This window comes from Pteropus alecto, unplaced genomic scaffold (genome assembly GCF_000325575.1).
Source record: "Pteropus alecto unplaced genomic scaffold, ASM32557v1 scaffold67, whole genome shotgun sequence".
Classification (NCBI taxonomy): domain Eukaryota; kingdom Metazoa; phylum Chordata; class Mammalia; order Chiroptera; family Pteropodidae; genus Pteropus; species Pteropus alecto.
This window is the reverse complement of record NW_006441061.1, coordinates 8,373,204-8,386,961: the sequence shown is the minus strand read 5'-3', so window position 1 is coordinate 8,386,961 and position 13,758 is coordinate 8,373,204. Positions and strand designations below refer to the sequence as shown.

Genomic DNA, 13,758 nt, shown 5'->3' with positions numbered 1-13,758 from the left:
CCCCTTCCACACCTCCCACAACTCCAAAGACCAGCCTAGCCCCTCAAGATGCTGCCCCAGGGCCAGGGGACGGACAGCAGGCCAGTCAAAGGCCTCAGGAGATGACATGTCTGAGGCTCTGCACTCCTGGCCAAGCCAGCGAGACCACAGGGCAGTGACGAGCTCCCCTCGCTCCCCCAGCTGCAGGACAGAGCCCTGGACCCACGACCCCGGAGGCGGACGGGCGGAGAGGACAGGATCCTCTAAGACCTCTGCACCTGTCCGGGAGAGGTGGGGTCTCCGCGTCTGAAGCTCACGCCCTACAACAGGGCTCCAGAAAGTGCCCGCAGACACAATGAATTTTCTCGAAATATTTCCACGAGGGGCACTCAAACTGCTTCACGGTGACAAATCCCATGCCATCAGAGTGACTCGAACCCCTGGCGGCCAAGCCACTGAGGCCTGCCGATCAGAGGCTCTGACTGGCAGCTGACCGTGTCTTTGATCAATAAAAAATGGGAAAATGAATTAATTTCTTGTTTTATTTATGCCATGCTCATTCCAAAAAAAAAACGTTTAAAACGGCTTATAATTATTTAATAGGGGCAGCTTGCCGGAATGGATCTTTCAAATTTGGGGTCCTTGGGGGTAAATAAACAGGTGGCCTTGAGAGGCCAAGCTGGCCAGACTCTCCATGGGGACAGAAGGTGAGCCCATCTCCTCCCCCTGGGTCCCAAATGCCCTGGACAATGACCCACAGTAGGGGCTCAATATGCAACGTCCTTAGCTGACATCCCGGAATCGGCCCCCCTTCGCGCCCACGCCCTGCTGCTCCACGCTGGCTTGAGAGGCATCGGGCCCCCCCCCAAACAGCTGCGTCTGCTCACATGGCCACTGCACTCCCAGAAGCACCGCTGCCCCCAACGAGCAGGCAGGTGGAACTTGGGGGTGGCCACGGCCACGACCGCACGCGTGAGTCCTGTCGTCGGGGCCCGCGCGCCCGGCAGCTCGGCCGTGTACCATCCGTCCCGCAGACGAGGAACCGAGGCCTGGGAGGCGGATCCCGGCTGGACCCGCACAGCCTGCACGGTTACCCACACCGGCGCCACGGCCACCGGAGCTGCCTGCCTGCCCCTGCGCTAAGCGCCGGGAGGCCCCAGGGGAGCCAACGCCATCACCGCTGCACGCGGGGATCCGTCCAAGGCGTGTCGGGATTCGGTTACGAACGGATAACAGCATGGGCAGAAGCTCACCCGGCACCAGCGGCCGACTGGCAAACGGAGCTGCCTGTGCACCCCTCGGGTCTCCCTGAGCTGGCTCAGGGAGGGGGGCGGGGCTTCCAGGGGCTGGCCGCGCCGGGGTGGCAGGCCCATGCCCTCCGCCTGCTGTCCTGTCCGCAGCTTAACCCAAGGCCACTATGTTTTGTCACCCAGAAAGGACCAAGTCAGCTACATGTCTTGTTTCACCGTTCGGTGAAGTTTGCAGCATTTTAAGTCTAACACTCGGATGCGCCACAGCAGCCTCGGACGGTCTCTCTGCTCTCTCCGACGATCGCTGGGCGGGCGGGCAGCGCTGGGCCGGCGCCGGGCACTGCACTAAACCCCTATGCCCGTCGCCCGGTCCGTTCTCCTAACAAACACATTCTCACTTTACAGGCGGAGAAAGGGCTTGGGGACCGCCGAGTGGACAGGTTGGGAGGGGAGGGCCCAGGTGGCCCGGTCCAGTTCTCGTGGTCTTGGCCGCTAAGCCAGACACCTCCATGAGAAACTCCCAAAGTGACGAATGGGGGAAGCCAAGCCCCCTCTGGGACCAACACTGAAGGGCGCTGGGCCAAGCTCTAGGGCGAAGACAGAGCCACACGGGTGTCCTTGGGGCTGTGACTCTCTGCCCCTCTAACCCCAGCTCACAGGGAGGAAGGAAGGTGCTCATGACGCTGGTGCCTCCTCCGCCCCGAGAGCACAGGGCTCCAGGCATGACCACCAAAGCGTGATTCGGAGCACACCGCCTCCTCGCTGCTAAAGAGGGGGTCTCTCCACGGCAGACCACTCCCAGCCTCAGCAAGCCTCCCGGCCCCAAACTCCCAACCCTGGACCCTCCTCCCTCAAGGATGTCCTGATCCACGTCGGGGAGATCTCGGCCTAGACCTCTGCCTCCTGCCCGCCCACTCCCCTGCCCCCTTAGGCTCACAGACGGTGGCCAGGCTCTCTGGATGCTGCAGACACAATGCTGACACCTGGCACCCTCTGGGCCTCACATCATACTGTGCCCATGGTCCCCTAGCCCCGCTGTGCTCACCCAGTGGGCTCCCTCCCGCCCCGCACCACAGCCTCCCACAGAGGTCACAGCTGCGTGGGGCCACCTGCTCACGTGCTCCAGGCAGCTGGCATCGTGAAGTGGGGAGGGGGCTCTCCTGTGACATGGGACACAGGTTCGGAAAGGTCAGGAGCTCAAGCTCTCCAGCAGGAGGCACGCTGGCCGCCACGCAGAGCCGGCTGTGCCACGCGGGCGCCAGGCCACAGAACCGTTACCCACATCCTGGTCTTCAAGGACTTCCTCACCAGAACCTGGCGGTGATTCACCAGGAAGAACAATCCTGGAAAAGTACAGGCTGGAGTGTGAGCAGAGAGGGGGCAGCTGGGGCGCTTCATTCCCAAGTCTGCGCCCCTGTTCAATCCACAGCAGGAGCCCACTGCACGCCAGACCCTGCTCAGGGTCCCCAGCTCAGAGAACACAGATGGGGTGCGGCAGGGACCCCACGTGAGCCCACGGCGGTCCGAGGAAAGGACGCGACTTCCTCCCCGACCTGGAGGAAACTGTTCCCAGCAGTGCTCAAAAGGTCCGAAGCTCCGGCCGACGGCCTGTTTGAGCCAAAGGGATAAACAGTGGCCCACATTATTGAGACGTCAAGGTCAGGGTCAAACCAAAGGTTTTCTACAAAGCCAGCAGGAAACTGCTTTCCTAGGGGCTCTCTGTGCAGCCATCTCTCCTGAGCCGGCTTCTGAGCGCTGGAAGGTTCCGACACGGCGCCTCCAGGCGGGCACGGCTCAGCGAGACGAGCTCGGCCGCTGCCTGGTGCGGAGCCCTCTTCCCCGGCACCCTACGCCCCGCTTCCCCCGTCTGCAGCCTGGAGCCAGACCACGCACACTGGCCCCGAGCCGTCTGCGAAGCTGCCGCTGCCTCCGCCACCCCATTCTCTCCAGCTCTTCCTCCTCCTGGAAGTGGCCTCAAGGTCGACACAGAGCACCCCGCCCTCCAAGCTTCTCTTCTCCAGGGCAGTTTGGATGAGACACCTCCAGAGACGCAAGCCTACTGGGGCCTGCCTGTCACCTGCCGAAACCAAAGCCGAACCAGCCCTCGTGGCTGGCACACTCCAGACGCCGCCCCCGGGCTCAGCTGGGCTCTCATCCCCTCCTGCTGCACGGACATCTCAGAGAAACGCAGGTGTCGCCCCTGAACGGGAAGGCAGCACGCCTCCACGCCCAGAGCCAGGGCAAGCCGGCCCTCCCGGGTCACGGCGGCCCGAGGTCGCCCACTGGTCAGGGTCAGCCCTTGCGCCCTGAACCACCTGCTCTGTGACCTACCTCAACACCACAGCCAATGCCAACACCCACGGGAGGAACGAACAGATGGATGGATGGATAGATAAATGAGTGAGTGGGTTTTGATGAGACGCTAAGGCACCAGTCTGGTTTCTGCTCCCTGCCATTCCAGCTCGCCACCATCAGGCCGCCCCACCCGGCTGGGAGCCCCTGGACCCCAGGCCAGGCACACTGGGGCCCTCGGTAAATGTGGTTTTGACCCCCCAGGTTTGACCCGGGGCTCTCTGGGGAACAGGGACCCCAGAGGCTCCCGGCTATGGGAACTCCGGGATGTGGCTGCGCCCCGGCCCCATCTTCTTGCAGGCCTCATGCACCCGCCTCCGGCTTTGGACACCCCTGCACAGGGGTGCGGGACTCAGGAAGACCCAGTCAGCTTTCAGGCAGAGACACGTGGTTCGAATCCTGAGCCCTTACCCTGCCACGCCCCCTCTGGGGACAGCACCTCTCATGACTACGGCTCCAAGCTGACCACACATCTCTGGTCCCCATACCTGCCTGTCCCACAGCTGCCTCCATCTCTCTACGAGGAGCCTGGCTCAAGCACCCCAAAATCAGGGGACCAAAACAAGCCCGTGGTTCTCCATGCCCCAGGTGTCCGTCCTCCATGAAAGCCACCTCAACTCACCTACGGACCGGAGCCAGCATCTGCAGGCAGCTGAGAACCCCCCATGACCTCTTACGACCCCATCGTGCACGTGATCTCTCACGTGTGGCAACCCCACACATCGCACGTGGTGCTGTTAAGTTATCACCACCACGAACACCAAGGGACAGGACACGTCCTCCTCCAAAGTGCCAAAAATGCTGCGGAAAGTCACGGAAGCGGCACAGCAACACTCGCGGGGAGCCCCTCCTCGGTCGGCGCACAGCATTCCGAGAAGAAACAATAAAATCTCACGTTCCGTTATCTCCCGGCTCGCGGTGGTTTCCGAGAAGAGGTGGGGTCCCCAGGGACTGCTGGCTTCCCCACCAGAGACATCACAGCTAAAATCCATCCGTCAGTTAGTCCATCCTTGGGCCACCCACGGAGGGCCTGTCGTCCCTACACACATGGCCAAGGCTGCTGAGCCAGCGCTGTCACCATGTGGGGACAGGAGGCTGCTGCAGAGCCGGCCAGCCAGGCCCAGCAAGGAGCAGCGTTCACGCACAGTCCAGATCCGGAGAGGCCCTTCCGGCTGCCTCGCTCTCCGCAGGCGCCACGGGGATTCAGGAAGCATCTCTCCAGGTGTCGACAGGACCCAAAGTGCCCAGGGCAGGAGCAGCAGAAGCAGGTGCTCGGAGAAATCTGAGCGAATAAACGTGAGCGTCCCAGAAAAGCTTTGGGGTGGGGGTGCCGGTGGGGGTGCTGTGTTAGGATGAATAAAGCCAACAAGCTAAGCACCAGCACGTCTGCAGGTGGACAGGGGCCGTGAGGAGGGGTCTGAAGTCCAAGCAGGTGGCGGGCGAGGCGTCGACGTTTGCGTTTCCACCTGCCCGTCGTGTTCATTACGCTGCGTTTGCTAGTTCAGCTCCGTGAGGAGAGGAAGGCCCTTCCTCCTGCTGCTGCCCCCGTGATGCCCACACGACCAGAAACCACCAGGACACTGTCAGGCCGGGGTGCAGAGGCCAGGGCCCTGCTTCTCCAAACACTGGCCTCAGGGTCTCCAACCCATCAGGAGGCCGGTCCCTTCAGGGTCTCAATACTTCGGTCCGTCAACCATTCATTCATGCCCCAAACGCTCACGCGTCACTTCCGGCCCAGGTTGTCAAGACTCCATGGGGAGCCACACCCTCCATGAAGAGCCAGGTGACATCCAGCTCCTGAGGCCAACAGCAGGCACTTCCCCGCCACCCTCCGGCCTCTCCTGCATAAGGGACGCCCATTAAACGTTAAATCTCAGGTCTGGCTTCTGAAGTCACCTCTCTCCCCACCCACATGGGGAAGAAAGCTGTTCTCAAGTCGATCCAATCCGACTGCGGCCTGTCCATAGACTCAGAGAGGCCACCGTGGCCTCCAGCAGCAACCCCTGCTCTATGTCTGTGCAACACGCTCCACGGGAACTCTCCAGAACCCAGGCCCACCTCAGTCACCGCTGTCAGCCACCAGGGACAGGACCCTGAAGGTACACAACCACGCTCGGAGCAGGCATGCTGGGTGCCTCGGTGCCTCGGTTTCCCCAATTCGGTGAACCTGAACACAGTCCCTGGAGTTGCGAGGAGGCAGGCCCCTCCCGGTCCTGGGGGGAGGGGCGTTTTGCAGCCCCACGGCTGTTTCTCATCGAAACAACTGGTTCCGATGAGACCACTTCACACCGCTAGGACAGCTACAATCGAACAGACAGGGAGCAGCCAGTGTCAGCGAGGACGCCGAGGCGCGGGAAGGTGGGAACGGAAGACGGGGCCGCTGCTGTGGAAAACCGCATGGGAGGGTCCTCAAAAAATGGGAGACAGCAGCACCTCGTGAACCGTCAATTCCACTCCCGGGTACTGCTGACAACAATTCGGTGCCACCAATCCAACTGCCAACAGGAGTCCCCAATCTGGGGAGCGGTAAAAGGAGAAAGTTTATACAGGTAAACAGTTTGCAAAGCAGAGAGACGCAGCCTCCCCAGCAAGCTGAAAGGGGAGGCCCCTTACAGAGAGCGAGCCTACCCTGGTTCCTGATTGGTCCATTTTTAATGCAAATGAGGGATCCAAATTTATACAATTTGATTGGTCGAAATGGCACTATTCCGATTGGTCAAAATCACACACTCTGATTGGCCAATATGAAGCTGCTCTGATTGGTCGGGAAATATGCAAATGAAGACATAGCTCTGATTCCACCTGCCAGGCCTAGAAATTCCTTTAGAGGGTTGGTCCTGAGCCGAGGAGCACAGTGCAGGAGGCTGGAGGGTGGGTCTGCAGCTTTTCCCTGAAATGCAGGGTAGCCTCTGAAAACGACAGCTGCTAGACTTTTGACTGTGAACTTGGACCCAGCTAACCCCTAGGAGCCCATTTTTGGCAGGTACGTCCCTCCTCGGGGTCAACAGTATGTATCTAAAAAACTGAAACCACAGTCTCAAAGAGATCTCTGTGCACCCATGTTCACAGCGGCATTATTTACACCGGCCGAGACGCAGAAGCCACCCATCCATCCGTGGATGACGGATAAACAAAATGCGGGATCTACGAACAATGGAATATTATTCAGCCTTAAAAAGGAAGGAGATTCTGACACCTGCCACGACATGGCTGAACCGTGGGGACACAATATAACCGAAATTAGCCAGTCACAAAAGGACGAATTATGTAGGATTCCACTCATTTGAGGTACTCGGTCAAATTCATAGAGACAGGAAGTAGAATGGTGGGTGCCGGGTGGAAGGAGGGTGGTGGGAGTTAGTGTTTAATGGGTGCAGTTTCAGTTTGGGAAGATGAGAAAGTTCTTGAGATGGAGGGTGGGGGTGGGCGCCCAACAGTGCGACTAGATTTAATAACCACTGAACTGCGCACTTAAAATGGTTAAGATGATAAACTTTATGTGTATTTTACCACAATAAAAAAAATACTAGTTTGAAAATGAGATGGCCTCCCATGTTCCCCTGGCATGGGTCCCGTGCCACAGATCACGTGATTCATCTTGGGGCTCCCCTGTGTCCATCCCCGCCCCGCCCCCAGCTCCTTCCCACGGGTTGCTCTCAGCCACCAGCCTCCGGGAAGGGTCTCTGGCCCTCTCAAGAGGAGCAAATACAGCCCCGGCGATGGGCACAGTGGGCCTGGGACCCCCGAAGTAAGGGTGACGCGTCTGCGGGGGGCACGATCAGGGAACTTCGCCTTTACTCTTCCAGTGCATAGGCGTCACTCGTGGGATTTCTTCAAAAGACATCTTCGATTTGGACTGGGTTTAGGGCAAGTGGGTCCCATAAATGTCTTAAAAACACAGCCCAGCAGCCAGCACCGCAAGTGTCTGGCGAGTGTCTGAGGAAATCGCCTGGGAGTGAAGATCAACTGGAGAAGCCGTACTGTCTGGAAATTCCAGCCGAACCGGGCTCCGAGGGCAGACAGTGGAGGGGCTCGGGGAGTGGGGAGCTGGGCTCCATTGTTTGCCAACAAGCAGCTGGGTTCTGTCCCCTGAACTGCAGGTCAGGAATGTTCCCAGCTGCAGACTCACCCGGGGGTGGGGGGCGGGGCCTGGGACTGGGGACAGAGCCCGTCCAGGGGGAGGGCAGCAGCAGGAAACACCCCCAGCTGTTTCTGCACAGGGCAGCTGAGCCAGAGCTGGTATTCGAGCCCCGGGAGCCAAGCTCCAGTCTGGGCCCCACCTGCTCAGGGTGCACCAGAGGGCGGTCCTCACGGCGGAGGGGGAACGTGGGGCTCACCTGCTGGGGAGAGTGGGGGGACCCAGGGCCCCGCGGTCGGCCAGGGCTCGCTGCAGCAGTCTTCCCGCCTTGGCCTTTCTGGAAGGAAGGCCTTGCCCTCTGCTGCTCTCTGGGCTGGAATAACCGGCACCACTCTACCAGGTGGCGAGACCAGGGCCCAGACCGGCACCGAGGGCTTCCCCCCGCACCAGCTGCCAGCGGGCGATGTCCAGGGTGAACGGGAGACGCGTCCAGGACGTCACTCCAGGGGACGAAACTCTTGCCTTTTCTCCCAATATAGAAACGACCTCTCTCGGATAAGGGGGAGGGCGGAATAAAATAAAACCTGCGTGACCTCCCACTTACCATCGGGCTACTTTTCCCGTCCAGCTTTTTGATTCTGCACTTTTTTTTTTGTTTGTTTAACAAAACTGACTTCTGGGAACAATACACGGTTCTTGAGTCCTGGCAGCAGACGCTCCCCGCCCCCACGCTCTGCTCTGGGTGTACGGGGATGTCCCTGAGGCCTGGGCCACACGTCCCTCATCCGACCCCCTCCTGACGGGCATGCTGGTTGTGTCACAGTCTCACTGTGACATCTGTATGACAGTGAACGTCTCTGTTCCGGGCTAGAGGGTGCATGGTGGCGGGGCCACCGTACACGACCATTTACGGTCCAAGAGCCTTCGGACAGGCCCCAGCAAGTGGAAATGGTTGAGCCAACGAGGGCCTCAGAAAGCCCAGGGCACCCATCACCCACCTTCATTCATCATTCATTCATTCATTCATTCATCCCTCACTCAAACAGCTCGTCAGGCCCTACTCTGTGCCAGGCCTGGGGGCACCAAGCAGGAAGGCACATGCCCTTGTCCCGCCCCCCCTCCCCGCCCACAGAAGAGGCTGTTACGCGGGGCTCCCCCAGGCTGTATTCGGGAGGAGGGGCCAGGCTGCCAAAGGAAGTGAGAGGCAGCAGAGCGGCTCCAAGGTGGTGAGAACCAGGGACGGCCCACCAGCTGCAGACCAAGGGGCCGCCGGGGCGGGCGCGCAGGGGCTGAGAGCCCCAGAGGGCGCAGCCTCCTCAGCGCGACACCGACCGAGATGGCCAACCCAGAGGTGCCAGGGAGACCCTGCTGCTGGTGGGCCTCCTCTACCCGGGCTGGATGAGGGACACTCGAGAGTCGCCCGCCATGACTGCCAGGCCCAGGGCCTGTCCTCTCTGGCAGCTGCAGGCCCAGCCAGAGGCACAGCTGCGACCACGCGTCTCGTCCTCCAGCGGCCCCGCCGGCCCCACTCCTGGGCTTCTCGCCAGGCTTCCCCTTCGTCCACCTTCTCCACCTCTTGTCCACCCTTCTCTGCCCAGCTAAAATGCCACCTACTCCCCAAGACCTCTCCACTCCCGGGGGCGCCCGCCCCTCAATCCCTACGTCTCCACAGCCCCGTCACACTCCATCCTCCAGCTCAGCCATCCCGCAGGGCCTGAACCCCACTCTCTCCCCACCGGGAGCCCAGGGCCGGTACGCACCAAACACCCAGAAAATGTCTGGAAAGAAGAAAGAGGAAGTAGGCCCAGTGGGTCAGACTGTGCACCGCCACCTCCAGAAACAAACAAACAACAAACAAAGACGCCCAACGTCACCATTCCTGGAACTTCAAAATCTGACCCTATTTGAATAAGGGTCTTTGCAGATGTAACGGAGGTGAAGATGTCGGGTTGGAACCACCCTGCATTAGGGCGGCCCAGAACCCCCACGGAGGAGGCCAGTGAGGACGGCAGAGACGGCGGTGGTAACACGGCCACAAGCTAAGGACCGCCGGGGCCCCGGGAGCCGGGAAGAGCATGAAGGAGCCGGCCCTGGGGCCTCCCGCGACACCCAGATTTCGGACCTCTGCCCAGGCAAGCGGGAGAATACATTTCCGCTGCGGCCCTTTGTCAGGGCACACGTGGAGAGTAGCGGGCGACCAGCCCCAGGCCGTCAGGAAGAGCCCCAGATGGGCCCGAGAGCCGGGCGGCGGGCGCTGCCCCTCTGTGGCCTCGCGCATACATCCTGCCTGTTCAAAGCCATCGTCACTGGGCCGTGGGGAGATGAGATGAGAATGTTCTGGTCTCCAGAGAATTTCATCATCTTGCACTGTAGATTCTAACTCATGAGAGACGGAAGTATTTCCCTGCCTCCCCCAGGTCCCTGGAGAGGCCTCCACCACCGGACAGAGGCCGAGGCGGTGGCGGGGGGAGGGGACGTGCGGGAGGCCCCGCCGAGATCTGGCCAGAGGAGCCCCAACCTGAAGCAGGGCTCTATGAAGTTTCGCCCCACAGCCTGCCTCTGCCTCTCAGCACTGCCGATGACTTCCTCCCGCCAGAAAGTCAGGCCGCAGAGTCTGACGGAGGGAAGGGAAAGTCAGGCGCCTTAATTTTCCCTTCACTAGGAGCCAGCTAGTGCCGATGGGCACAGAGAAGGGCAGGGCGGGGCTCCCCCTGCCTCGGTGGACCTGACGACCCAGCCCAGCCAGGTGACACTGTCTACCTGCCTCTACAACACCCCCTGTTCAACGAAGGGGTCCTGGCCCGGGGACCAGGGGTTCCGACCCAGGAGGTTGTGGGGTCACCGCCAGTCCCTCGGGAAGACAGGCTCCTCATCGGTAGCACTGAGCGGAGCCCCCACTGGGCCAGGCCAGGGGATGGAGTCCCCCAGAGCCGGCCCCGACAGGGTGGGAGGAAAGCTGGGAGCACCAAGCAGGGGAGTGGGGAGCTCCAGCTGGCCTTGGGGGAGCCCTAGGACGGGGAGGCAGGAGGCCCACGCTCAGAGGAGGGGAGCAGTCCCAGGCTCAGAACCCGGATGGGCTCCAAGGCTGAGGGCAGACGCTGCGGAGGAGGGGGGAGCAGGGCAGCAGAGCAGGACAGCAGAGCAGGACCTCGCCCTCGCCCTCGCCCTCGCCCTCGCCATCCGCCTTCCTGCTTCCCTGCCCCCAGGGTCCCGGAGAGGTGGGCCAGCAGGCTTCGCGGAGCGGAGGGCGCCAGGGCGGTTCCGGGGAGGGGCTGTCCTCACTCACCTCTGCAGCTGCGGGAGCGGCATCCTCTTGCGCCCAGACTGAGACCTCTACACGCCCACCCGCCCCGCCCGACCTTCTCCAGGGGGCTTTCCAGGCGGGCTGAGCCAGCCCCCGAGCCTGGAACCCACAGGAGAGGGCTGAGGAGCCCAGGGCAGTGACTGGGAACTCCCGCCATAATACAGAGGGTGGGATTTCACTAAACGGCTCTGCCCCCAGAGGTGGCCCGGGCGCCTCTGATGACACCCGGGGTCCACGAATGCTGGTGTCCAGGCCGCAGACCCCACGAAAGGTCTGGAATCCCCTGTCCGCGCTGGTGAGGCCTCGGGAGACCTGGGGTGAGGTCTCCGAGGGAGCGTGTATCCCGACCCCTTCCCCCAGACCCACACTGAGGCAGGGGCCACGAGGCTACTTCTGCTCAGGGGTCTGTAACAGCCGCCCTCCCCCTTCCCGACGCAGCGCCAACGCGCCAGCTTAGCAGGGAACTGGCAGCAGGGCCCAGCGAGCCCGGTGGCTGACTGCTGTCCCCACAGATGGCACGGGCAGTGGGTTCCATTTCCGGTTCCCGACCCCAAGCCGGCAGATCTGGAGAACTCAGCCAGCAGCACCTCGCTCTGTAAGAGACGAGGACAAATTACACCTGAGCTGCTCGCGGAACAGGCCACCGAAGGCCATCCAGGAACTGACACGCCACACGTCGATGCGTCTGAAGGAGCACGGAAGGGCAGCCTGGGCGCTCAGAGGCTGCAGGGCGCTGAGCCGCCCCCTCGCTCTGCACCCACCCCCAGGCCTAGAGGGGGAAAGGGGGACTCCCCAGAAGAGACCCCCAGCCTGACTCCTCATCCCACAGGGGTCCATGCAGAGCCCCAGCACTGCCCCCCATCTCCTGGAGGCTCAGTCCTGGGACACCCCCTCCTGAGTGGCCCTTGATCCATCTGGTGGGTGGCCTCACAGAAGTCAGGGGCTGGGCAAGGATGTAGCACAACAGGCTGCGCCGGTGCCGGAGACTGGGGGAGCAGCAGACGGGAGACTCGGGGGAGGCTCCCAACCCAGCTCTGTCCCCCGGCCCCTCTCTGTCCCCCCGGGCAGCTGGGAGCAGAGGCTCCAACACACACCGCGGGGCACAGAGCAAGGGATGAAGATAAAGGACCAACCCCCACCCCGGGCCACGAGGGCTGTGTCCTCTCTGCAGAGGGTCTGCGTGGGGAGTGGGCTCCATCGCCAACACTCATCGTCCCCCAGCACTGCAGGTCGGGGTGCCCGGGGTGCCTGCCTGGCCCGCCTCCCCACCCGCAGTCAGGAGAGTGACCCCGCCCACGCCAGCCATGCAAGGCGCCGGGAACACCCACGGTCCAGTGACGGCCTTAGCAACACGGAGGAAACGGGACGCAGCAGCTGGATAAGCTCTGCTCGGTCCACGACGGCCTCGGACAGTTTTCTAGAGACCGCTGCGTGACGCCGATTTTTCCCTGTCCCGGACGCTGTTTCCTTCGACCGAAGTTCCCTCCTCTGCTTCGACACCTGTTACATGGCGCGGTTTGACTCCAGGGGTCAGGCTTCGCCCGCACTTCCGGCCACCGTCCTGCCCGCCTGAGGCTGGTCCACGGCCGGTTCCACCATCGGGTCTTATTCCTCCAGGGCACAGCCCGCAGCGCTCGGTTCCACCCAGAGATTAGATGTTTCGTCCACTTTAGTCGATAAAGAATGTGATCGCACAGCGTCCCTGGCGGTCACTTTTATTTTCGTATTGATTATTCCCACCGATGAAGATCCTGTGAACTATTTAAGGGTCAGAGTATTTATTTCCCAGAGCAGAGGCCCCTCAAATGGTGCAGAAACAGGTAGCAGGACCCGCACAGGAGCAGGCTGCACAGGACCAGGCTGCACGGCGGGCTGGCCTGTCCCTGAGCTCACAGCGGACTCGCCCTGTGCAAACCCCGGGGGGACACACGAAGGGGGACAAGCTTCCTCGGGACCCGGCGCCCGGAGGCTGGGTGACCAGAGGTTCCCTCACCGCGTATTCATTACCAGGCTGTGGGCAGGGACCCCACCCTCAGCAGTCAGCGGCCAGGCCTGATGACCCAGGATGACCCAGGAGGGTCAGAGGGCAGGAGCGTGAGGACCGGTGTGCGGGGAGGGTCGAGGGGTCCCCCGGCCTCACGAGCCCAGGCTCGCTAGGGGAGGGGCCCCTGCCTCAGACCTGGCCTTGGAAAGGTGCCCTCCACTCAGGGTCGGCCAGCAGAGCCCGGCCTCTCCGCAGGGAGCCTGCAGAGTGGCCATCCCCGGGGCGGGGTAATCGGGACAGACGTCATAAAAAGATGGGCGTCCAATCACGGAGCAAGGGGTGGGGGTGTCAACTCTAGACCGTCCAGACCCCAGGCAGCTGTTAAAAACAAGAGCGTACAAATGCCACATTTCACCACACCGAAGGCACGGTCACCCGATGAATCTAAAGTGTCACACAGGGCCAAGCCCACCTCGCAAGAAGGCACGGTCACCCGATGAATCTAAAGTGTCACCAGGAGAAAACTGAGAAACTGACACGCCCTTGATCGCACAGGGCCAAGCCCACCTCGCTACAGGTGGGACAAGGGGCAGAGTCTGGTGACCCTCCGAGACGGGGGAAGGGCTGGCTCGTGAGCGGCCATCCAGCAGCCACCCAGCGGCCGCCCAGCGGCCACCCAGCGGCCCAGCAATGCTCCCTGCTGAGAACTGGAGGAGGTGGCCGTCACCCCCCACAGAGCCCGCCAGGCTTGTTTCCGATTCAAGCTTCCCAGATCAATAGCAATAACACAGACCAAAGTAATCAACCCAAG

General features: G+C 61.8%; 1 protein-coding gene and 1 long non-coding RNA gene across 2 annotated transcripts in view; both read right to left on the bottom strand.

Moving 5' to 3' along the window:
- The window catches only part of VAV2 (vav guanine nucleotide exchange factor 2), a 135,923-nt gene that overhangs the window by 107,411 nt on the left and 14,754 nt on the right, over positions 1-13,758 (bottom strand). The gene's annotated exons all lie outside the window — the stretch shown is intronic.
- Positions 12,663-13,758, bottom strand: part of LOC112484766 — a 1,748-nt gene continuing 652 nt past the window's right edge. Inside the window, exon 2 of the long non-coding RNA XR_003048169.1 lies at positions 12,663-13,325. This is a non-coding gene — a long non-coding RNA (uncharacterized LOC112484766). The remainder of the gene's footprint in view (positions 13,326-13,758) is intronic.